Consider the following 8,924-nt stretch of genomic DNA (forward strand, 5'->3'; position numbering starts at 1 on the left):
TCAACAGCAGGGAAAGATCACAATTATAGAGCTTTTTGAATTACTATTAATGACTGGCTCAGTGACATTTTCCCCAGAAATACAGCCCCCAACAGCCCCGATCCCGTATCTGATGCAGACCACAGATTTCATTTCCCTTTACATGAAAAAACCCAAACCCGAGGCACATCAGCGTTTGACACTAGAGCCCCTTTACCCAGCTGCCTCCTAGGGTTATTCTCCAACACGACTATTCCTGCATGCAGGAGCTGCAGTCCCTCTCCAACGCGGCCAAGCTAGCAAAAGCTCCTCAGGTCACTCCTGAAAGTGTGCTCTGTTGCACACTGCTTGGCGTACCTGGACAGGCGGGCGCAGGCGCCGAGTGTCTCAGGGCAGAGCGCGCACGCAGCCGTCCCGACAGAGGCAGAGCCCAGGGAAGACAACGTTCCCAGCGCTCCCACAGCGCTGGCCCCTCGCAGCACCAGTTCCAGAATCACGGAGTCACAAGGGAGAGAAAGGCCTTCCGGAATCCCTGGGGGCAGCTGGTCCAGCCCCTGCGCAGGCAGGGTCCCCCAGAGCAGGCTGCCCAGGGCCAGGGCCCGGCGGCTGCTGAACCCCCAGTGCTCAAACACACCCCTTGCAAACAGCCGCCCGACGAGGGGAGCTGCGGAAACGTTGGCAGCCCACGCGACAGGCCCCGGGGTTTGGGCACTCGCTCCCACCAACTGAAGTATCCTCTCCTCCACACCAGTAAAACACCACCCCACCAGCAGGGGCTTGTCACCATTCTTCCTCCAAAGCTCTGTCCGACGGCTCACTAGGCAGAAGACACAAAGTTAAGGGAAGCCTGATTAAGTTCGTTTCACTGCCTTAAACCAGCAAAGCCCAGGCACGTGGAAGCAGGAAAACGAGCTGAAGCAGGCAGGGAATGAGGAGCCGCCCTCAGCAGAGCAGGACACGGCACCGTGTGCCCAAACGCAGGTGACAGCTGCCAGCCAAGGCTGACACAGCCACCCTGACTGACGGGCCTAAGGCGGCACTTGAACCACCGCGCTCAGCCCCACACCCCAGACGGGGGGTCAGCGGTGCCGACAGGATTAAGTCCTGACTGACTCCCGACAACAGACGCTGACGCTGACTGACGCCAGCCAGCTGAGTGCGGGCAGGCGATGCTGGCCGACTGACGCTGGCCGACTCACTCTGGCCGACTGACGCACAGCTCGGGGCCTCCTTCTGCCCTCGCACCTGGGCATCACCCCTGATGGAGCTGGGCGGGCAGAGGGGTCCCTGGCGCGGCCACTCATACCTGTCGGGCAGAGCTCGGGAAGCTGGAGAGGCCCCTGACTAGCAGAGGCGCTACTTAGCGACACGGAGCCGCTACTTAACAGCAGCTGAAACATCAGTGTGCCCTCAGCACTCTGCCAGCGACGCTGAAGGACATTAACTCTATCCCAGCTACAACCGGCACAGCTCTGAAGTTTTTAACCACCTCTCCCGTGGAGAGGAGTGTGGATTAAATGCCCAGCTCCCCGTTGGCTGCAGACCACAGGAAGGCACCAGAGATGGCTCTATAATTTTGTGTGAGGGAAAGGGCTGCGGACAAACCAAACGCGTTCGATATCTAATACTGTAATCACCTGCGCAGTTAGGCTCTCTTCTCAAACTCCTCCTTCCGCCTGTCAAGAGGATTTAACTACATAAGTAAAAAGGGAAAAAAGCTTCCTACCTTCTTTTCCTTTAAGTGAGAAGAGTCCTTTCCTGTTCAGGCTCTGCTTCAGTCTTAAATAGAACTGGTGACAAAGTAATTCCCTGATCTCCTCTTTCTGCTTTCAGAAGATCAGGTGTGATGTTTTGAAGTAACAACCGTGGGAGCTGCACTTACATCCGTCACAGGAACTGTTTCCACAGCAGGCACTAACAGCGGCATCGGACATTGCATCTTCACAAATGAGACACAACAACTCATCTGGACTAGGATCACCAGAGCAGGATGAGGAGGAAGAAGAGGGCGATGGCTCCTCTGGCAAAAAGGGAGGCTTTTCCTTCTTTCCTCGCACAGGAGCTTCCCTGGAGGGGGAGAGGGCCTGGTGGGAGAGAAAAGTTTAAAGATGGCTCAAAGAAAACTTTTCCAAGCTTTGGATTTTATCAAAGGAAGAGAACAGATGGAATTCTCTCACTCCACATTAGCCTTCTGCAACGTAAGCCTTTGGTTTAAACTACTTGTCTACAGCCACAACCCTAGAAGAGGGAGGGGGGAAGAATTTTCCTTCTGCATTCGTTCGATCAACCAAGAAACCAGCTCAAACTAGAAAAATAATTTTTTGACAGCTAGAAATGAGGTGAAATTAATCCCACCTCTCCTTCACCAGACGGTAAATGTAAATGGCAGGCTCAGCACCAAGTTAGTCTCCAATCAAGTTAGTCGCTGAGTAATTACATTTTAGAAATGGAAGAAGTCTATGTTACACCTTCTACAAAAGGGGATCCATGGCAGCACAACAGAAGTGCTACCAAGTGCATTTTAAAACAGCCACTCCTCTCAGCACACAGTAGTATTTTCTTAATTTACAGCCACGGGAAAACTTCTGTGTGTTCCACACATGGGATTTCATAAAAGTCAGAGGGAGGAAATCTCAGTCCAGTGGCAATCTGTTAAATTTTGCAAGGAGCCTTTGCAACATCAAACAGAACCAAAACAGCCTTTCCAAGAGAGCAACTCCACTGCAAACACCACTGAAATCTTTTGCAGAAATACAGCTTCTTAGCACAGCACAAGTTTCACCAACTTCCAGGGGCACGAACAGGAGGACCACCCTACTGTAGCATTAGAAAGCATCACAGATTTTCAGGTTAAGCCGCAATGACAATGCTTCCTCCCCTGTAACTACAGACACTGGCCAGTTCGGTTGCATTGCCACTCACGCTTCTGCGCATGGTTTCTCTTGTTCACTTCTTGATCGGTCCAATTCATTCCATACTCACGCAGCAAGAGCTGGCATTGCATATTTCCCACTGCTTGTCAGCACAGCACCCTTTGTGCTGGGATCTTTCACCTCCACCATGAAACTCCATGGAATTCCTGTGCTCTTTTTCACTCTGGGAACAGGCTCAAAATTTTGGTCCTGTTAAGAAAAGAAATGCAGACTTAGCTCATCTTAAGAACCACATTTAAAATTACATTTCCATGATTATTTGAAGCAGCAAAAGCCTCTCACCCTCTCATTTTACCCAGCATAAGTGTTTCTCAACTAAAGTACTCATTTGCCTCAGTGACTATAGCCGGGATGTTCCAAAGGCTTAAGCAGTGTTTTGGACTCGCTCGACATTCTTTGGCTTAACTTCAGGTTCCCTAAGGGCGAAATATCCCTCAGCGCACCTTCCACTCAGAGAAGGGGCACAAACCCGCTCCTCCTCCAAAGCGCAGTGCAGAGTGAGAGCTTAATTCCGTGCTCTGAATCAGTCACTGGGGAAACTTCTATTCACCACCTGTGTACGAAGGTTGAATTCAGACCTCACGCACACACTTTCAACGAGTGACGTTAAATGGCATGAATAGTCAACCAGAGGCTTGTGTAACGCTCTTCCTAGAAAGGCTGGACTAGGTGATCCCTGAGGTCCCTTCCAAGCTGTGATTCTGTGATTCTGTGATAATTACATCACGCAAATATTCAATAGGTGGGGTCAACAGAAACATCTTGGTTTTATACAAAATAACTGTGAACTGCCATTAAAAAGAGTTGAAAACGGAAAAATTTCCAGTAGTATTGAAATATATAAAAATATGCATGCAAGTTCACAGAGAAAGATTGATGAACATATTTAATGTCTATGACCTGGAAAAAAAGAACATTTCCCATTTATTATTCCAGGTGTCCCTTGAATTTTGAAGGGCTTTGCAACATTGCCTTAAAACCTCTCGATTTCAGATGTACTAAAATACACTCTCGATTTCAGATGTACTGAAATACACTCTCGATTTCAGATGTACTGAAATACACTCTCGATTTCAGATGTACTGAAATACACTCAGCAGTGTTTATTGAGGATGCAGACTCAAGGGCAGTTGTTCCACAAGGAGAAAGGGTAACTCTCACCTTGTTCCTTTTCCAGCCGATTGAATGATATTATGCCCCAAGCCCCAGTTAAGCTTACACTAGGAAAACATTCTCAGAGAGACACGCGACTCACTGCCTATTATGTCTTCAGTTGTTCAAAAGCGTAGAACCAAATTTCACAATGTCAGCGGAACAGCTCTCCGCAAGACGTCACTAAATTGCTCAGAAGGGAGATTAAAACTCTTCCTTGCAAAATGCTCTTGTGCTTTAGGCCCTAACGTAGTCGAAGAATTCAAAGGCGCAGTTGTATCAGATGCTGAGGAAAAACCATCTACATGCAGAAGCTGATTCCTCACGCCAGTGAATCGTTCCTGCTCTATATGTTTAGGAAAGCACATACAACATGACCGCATTACTGACTCAAAAGCTCTTGAAAATGTGCCTTTGGAGAGGAACACCCAGAGCTGAGAAAGACACCTTCGTTCCATTGCAAGTCTTACCAGAAGATTCAGCTTCCCTTCCCTAGGTACTTTTTGTACCTAGTTCTGTTAAAAAGGAAGCCTGATCAAGTATTTGGAAGCTTCATGCTCCATATGCCACCCTTTCTGGCACATGGCAAAACAGGCCTATGTTCTCTCACGGCAGGCACAGCCACTCTCATTTTGTGGTTTTTCAGAAGCAATCAAGAAACTAGGGAAGCTCCCTCTTGGAGTCTGGCATTATACAGTCTAGCATCGACCAGTACTGAGGCACAACCGTTCATGAACTATTAATTACTTCTTGTATTTTCTCAGGAAGCAGTTATTATATGGCCTGCAGGCAAGAGTCTAACTTGACAGCTAACATGAGAGCAAGACAATGAAGAAATATTCAAAGGGAAGCTTTTGTGCATCCTTTTTACAAAAACCCTTAATTAAATTTGGTTTTGCTGCTTTACGGCTCAACAATAATTGGCAAGCTTTCCAGTGATTTATTCCTACCACACCATGACCCACGTTCTGCTTTGAAAAGCATACAGAAATATCTGTCTTCAAAAACAAAACAAAAGCCAAAACACAAACCCCACACTTAAGACCAAGAGCTGAGTTGGCTTTCAGAAGAAAGCTAATGGTGCCTCCAACACCAGAAGCACCTGAGGCTGCAGTGCTTTTCCAGGGGGAGAGAGGGGCTTGTCAAGAGAGAGGCAAGGCTTCCACCCTCCCTACGCCTACCCACAGCCCAAAGCAGGTACACGCAGAGCAAACGAGAAGGGGATGCGTTTGCTTTGCCTTTCATTGACTTTAATTCCTTCTAACTAAAACTAAGTCTTCCCTCCCACTACAGGATTTTTGCTTTTTTGGGGGGCCCCTGGGTGGGGCCCAGGAGGAGCGGGAGTGGGCGGCCCTGCAGGGGTCACTGGGCCAGCTGCAGGTTTTTGTGCAGAGGGAGGCCAACATGGACATAGCCAACGACTACGGCTGCCCATGACCCACCGGCCCAGCACCATCCCCTGCTTGTGAGCTGCCTTCTCCTCTCTAGCATTTGACTACTGACAGAGTAGTGCCACAGCGAAGGCCTCATTCAACAGCTTCCTTCTGGCTGCCCTGCGAGGTCTTTAGACCTATCGTGGTCAAGACAGTCTTACCCTGCTCTACCTCATTTGGCTGCAAGTAAAGGAAAGGAAGAATCAGCTACCAGAAGCTTCAGCAAAGAGTTGGGCCAGGTCTTCTAGCCTGCTTCCACAGTCACAAGACCCAGTTGTGTTGGTATTACGTCTTGTTGCCTTCTCTAGAAAGCCACTGAAACAGAACGGCCTCCCTGTCACTACTCGCTACCAGCAACAACAGAGTCCTCAGACGGACCAGGATTTCGAGTCTTTCACCAGCAGGCCAGGAGTAGTGCCTACTACAGGATGTGGCCATTGTATGCACTTGCAGTCCAGACACTCAAGCTGGTTTTAGCTTCAACTGCGGCGGTTGTAGCCGCTGAAACTTAAATCCAAAAGGAAGGAGAAAAAGAACAGCTGCCCAGGCATATGCTGTTTGGAAGTTAAAGCAGAAGAAAGGCCGGCGTGGCACGCGCTCAAGGACAGGGCTGCCTATAGCCCTTTGGCAGGGAAGCTGCTCCCCAGCTAAGCACATTTCTTCTCCTCTCCTACAATTCCCCTCCCTCTATATCCATGTACCTACACCTGGAAGGTCTGACTGTGATTCAGCACTGCCCAGAAATTGAACTGTCCCAGGAGCGTTCCCTGCTCCTCAGGTTCTTGTGCTCCCTAAGGGCCCCCGCGACCTCACGCCCTGGACCTCTGCAGGCACCTTTTCCACTCTGCTTCCGTGCCACGCTGACAGTTTTCACACTGACTGGGAAGACACAGACTGCAGGACCAAGTGACCCTGTTAGAAGCTTGTGCAGAGGACCTGGGGCACTCCGGGGGAGAAAATACTAATTAAAATTCATTAAAAGAGTTGGGTGTTGCCTTTGCAGCACCTCTCTCTGCCTGCGGGCATTTGCTCAGCGGGAGGGAGTGTGGGGTTGTTAATGCAGCCCCTGCCCACCCCGTGGGTGGCTGAGCTGGGCCGGGCATAGCTTACATACAGAACAGTGTATTTTTTCTGTAAAATACTACTATTCTATACTTATAAATATTAAAGTATGTATAAACAAGTATTTCATGTTATAAGATTTGTATTATGTCTATGTATAATATAAATTACATACATACACATAAATACATATGTACCTACATATCCCACCACAGAATCCACAGAGGGAAAGGGAAGAGGGGTGTCAGGAGGGACTGGGGTGCGGAAGAGGGGTGACATGACCCCAGGGGCCCAGGACTCACCGCAGTTCCTGCTCTCTGCACTGCCACGCACATGGCACAGCTCAGGCACTTCTGTCTCTCTCGGTCTGTCCATCCCTCCCTCCCTCGCTGCCTCCCTCCCTCTGCTGCAGCCCCGCTCACTCGACTGCCTTCCACCTCAGGGAATCCACGGGTGCCTCACAGCTTGTGAGCTTGCCGGGCGGCCATGTTGCCCCGGCCCCAGCCCCTGCCCCAGGCCTACAGCTCCCAGCATGCCCCGGGGCGCGCCCTCCTGCCTCCCGACCCTGGGCGGGAACCGCCCCCCCGCAGGCCCCGAGAGCAGCAGGGCCGGCCGAGCGGGGGATACAGGCGGGAGAGAGGGGACAGGCGGCAGCACAGAGGGGAAACAGGCGGCCAGGACGCGGTGACAGAGGAAGGAGAAGGCCAGGGAGCGGGGGAGAGAGGTGTGGGGAAAGGAAAACATAGCAACAGGCTGCAGGACAGACAGACAGGAGTCAGGAAATACAGGCGGGGAGTCAGGCAGAGAAGAAAGAGAAAGGGAAAAAAGAGTCATGGGAATTGGGGAGAGAGCAAAAATAGAAATTCTGGGCGACTGCCCGATTTCTTGATCAATCCCCAGCGACTGCATTACTGGGAGCCTCAAGAAATGTGCTGCCTGCAACATCCCTGTTCTGGGCCCTCTCCTGCACCCTCATATTGGTGACAAGCATCGCCTTGCAGAGTGGCCAGGGCTGGGGAAAACAAGCCCAGCTGAGGGGGAAAAAAATCATCCAGCTTTTTTTTTGTTGGTCTCCTTGTTGGTTTTGCCTTTAAAAAAACCTGAGGCTTTTCGCCATTGGCAATAGCATTTCACCCAGGAGGAGGTGGTCTGTGGTGGAAATTTTGGCCCCTTACCACCTGACTAATGTAGATTGCCTTGTGTTCTCCCTAGCCCGTCTTCTGTGAGCAAGGTCTCTCAGCTCTCCCGTAGGAGACAGGTACAATTGAGAACAAGTGCCCGCATTTCAGATGTTACCACCCTCGTTGCTCTCCAGCCTGGCAGGGGGAGGAGGAGCCACAGCCAGGCAAGCTGAAGAAGGAGGGGGATGAGGCAAAGCTGGGCTCACAAACCCTGTGGCAAAACAACCCCACCCCTATCTGCAGCCAGTTTCTGAGGCAAAAGCAAGGCAGAAGACTGCTGCCCTAGAAGCAGTCATGCTGCGGTGACTTTGCCTCATTAGATGTCTGAGCAAGAGGACAAGCCTGAGAGCAATTTTTGTCTGTGCCCCGTACAGCTGTAAGCCAAGCAGCCAGCTTAGCCATGCTCATGGTGACAACTCCCTAAATGAATACTTGCAAGGCTCTGAAATACAAACAAGCATCTTCCTACCTTATAACCGAAGCAGTAGCACACGTGCACCCCTGATTTCCAAGCAGGCAGTGGATGGTCCCAACCGGCAGTAAGGAGAAAAGGCAAGCTTTTATTATCCGTTGTTACTGTGTTTGGAGATCAGGGCGTGCTAAGGCAGCAGGAAAGGCTTAGTCTGGCCAGTCACAAGAGACTTGCTTTTCAGACTTAGCCAAAAGAAAACGGGTACGTCGAGGAAGAAGTTCCCCTCTAGCCCGCGGGGGATTTGCTGCTGCACAGGTTGAATGTGAGCCTGCTTTCCAGCACTTTCTCCTGTGACTGTTTTTTGCAGAAAGAGAGGCAGGAGGGACCAGGCGCTGCATATACTGATGTCCTGGATGGTTGTGTTGTTTGCTGAGTCAGTCTTCCAGATCAGAGGAGCAACAGGTAAAGCCTGAAGGTTTTACAGGCAGCATTGTCTTGGCAGGAACCTTGCGAGCGCCAGCAGACACAACCACTGCGGGCACAAGAGGAGACCTCCGAGAAGTGGGCAGCTTGGGCGTCTGCTCAGCAGGTCTTGGCTGAGCTTGTTCCCTTGGTCTTTAATAGCCTTTGCTATTCAAGTGAGAATAGCAGTGAGAGCGAGTGAGTCAGGAGGAGAAGGTAACACCTGAGAATTTTAACAAGATAATAAACAATGCTTGGGCCAGAGAGGAGGCTATTAGCAATGACTGCCCCATTGACAGGAACCTCCTAA

The sequence above is a fragment of the Phalacrocorax carbo genome, chromosome 26 (assembly GCF_963921805.1).
Source record: "Phalacrocorax carbo chromosome 26, bPhaCar2.1, whole genome shotgun sequence".
In the NCBI taxonomy this organism is placed as follows: Eukaryota; Metazoa; Chordata; class Aves; order Suliformes; family Phalacrocoracidae; genus Phalacrocorax; species Phalacrocorax carbo.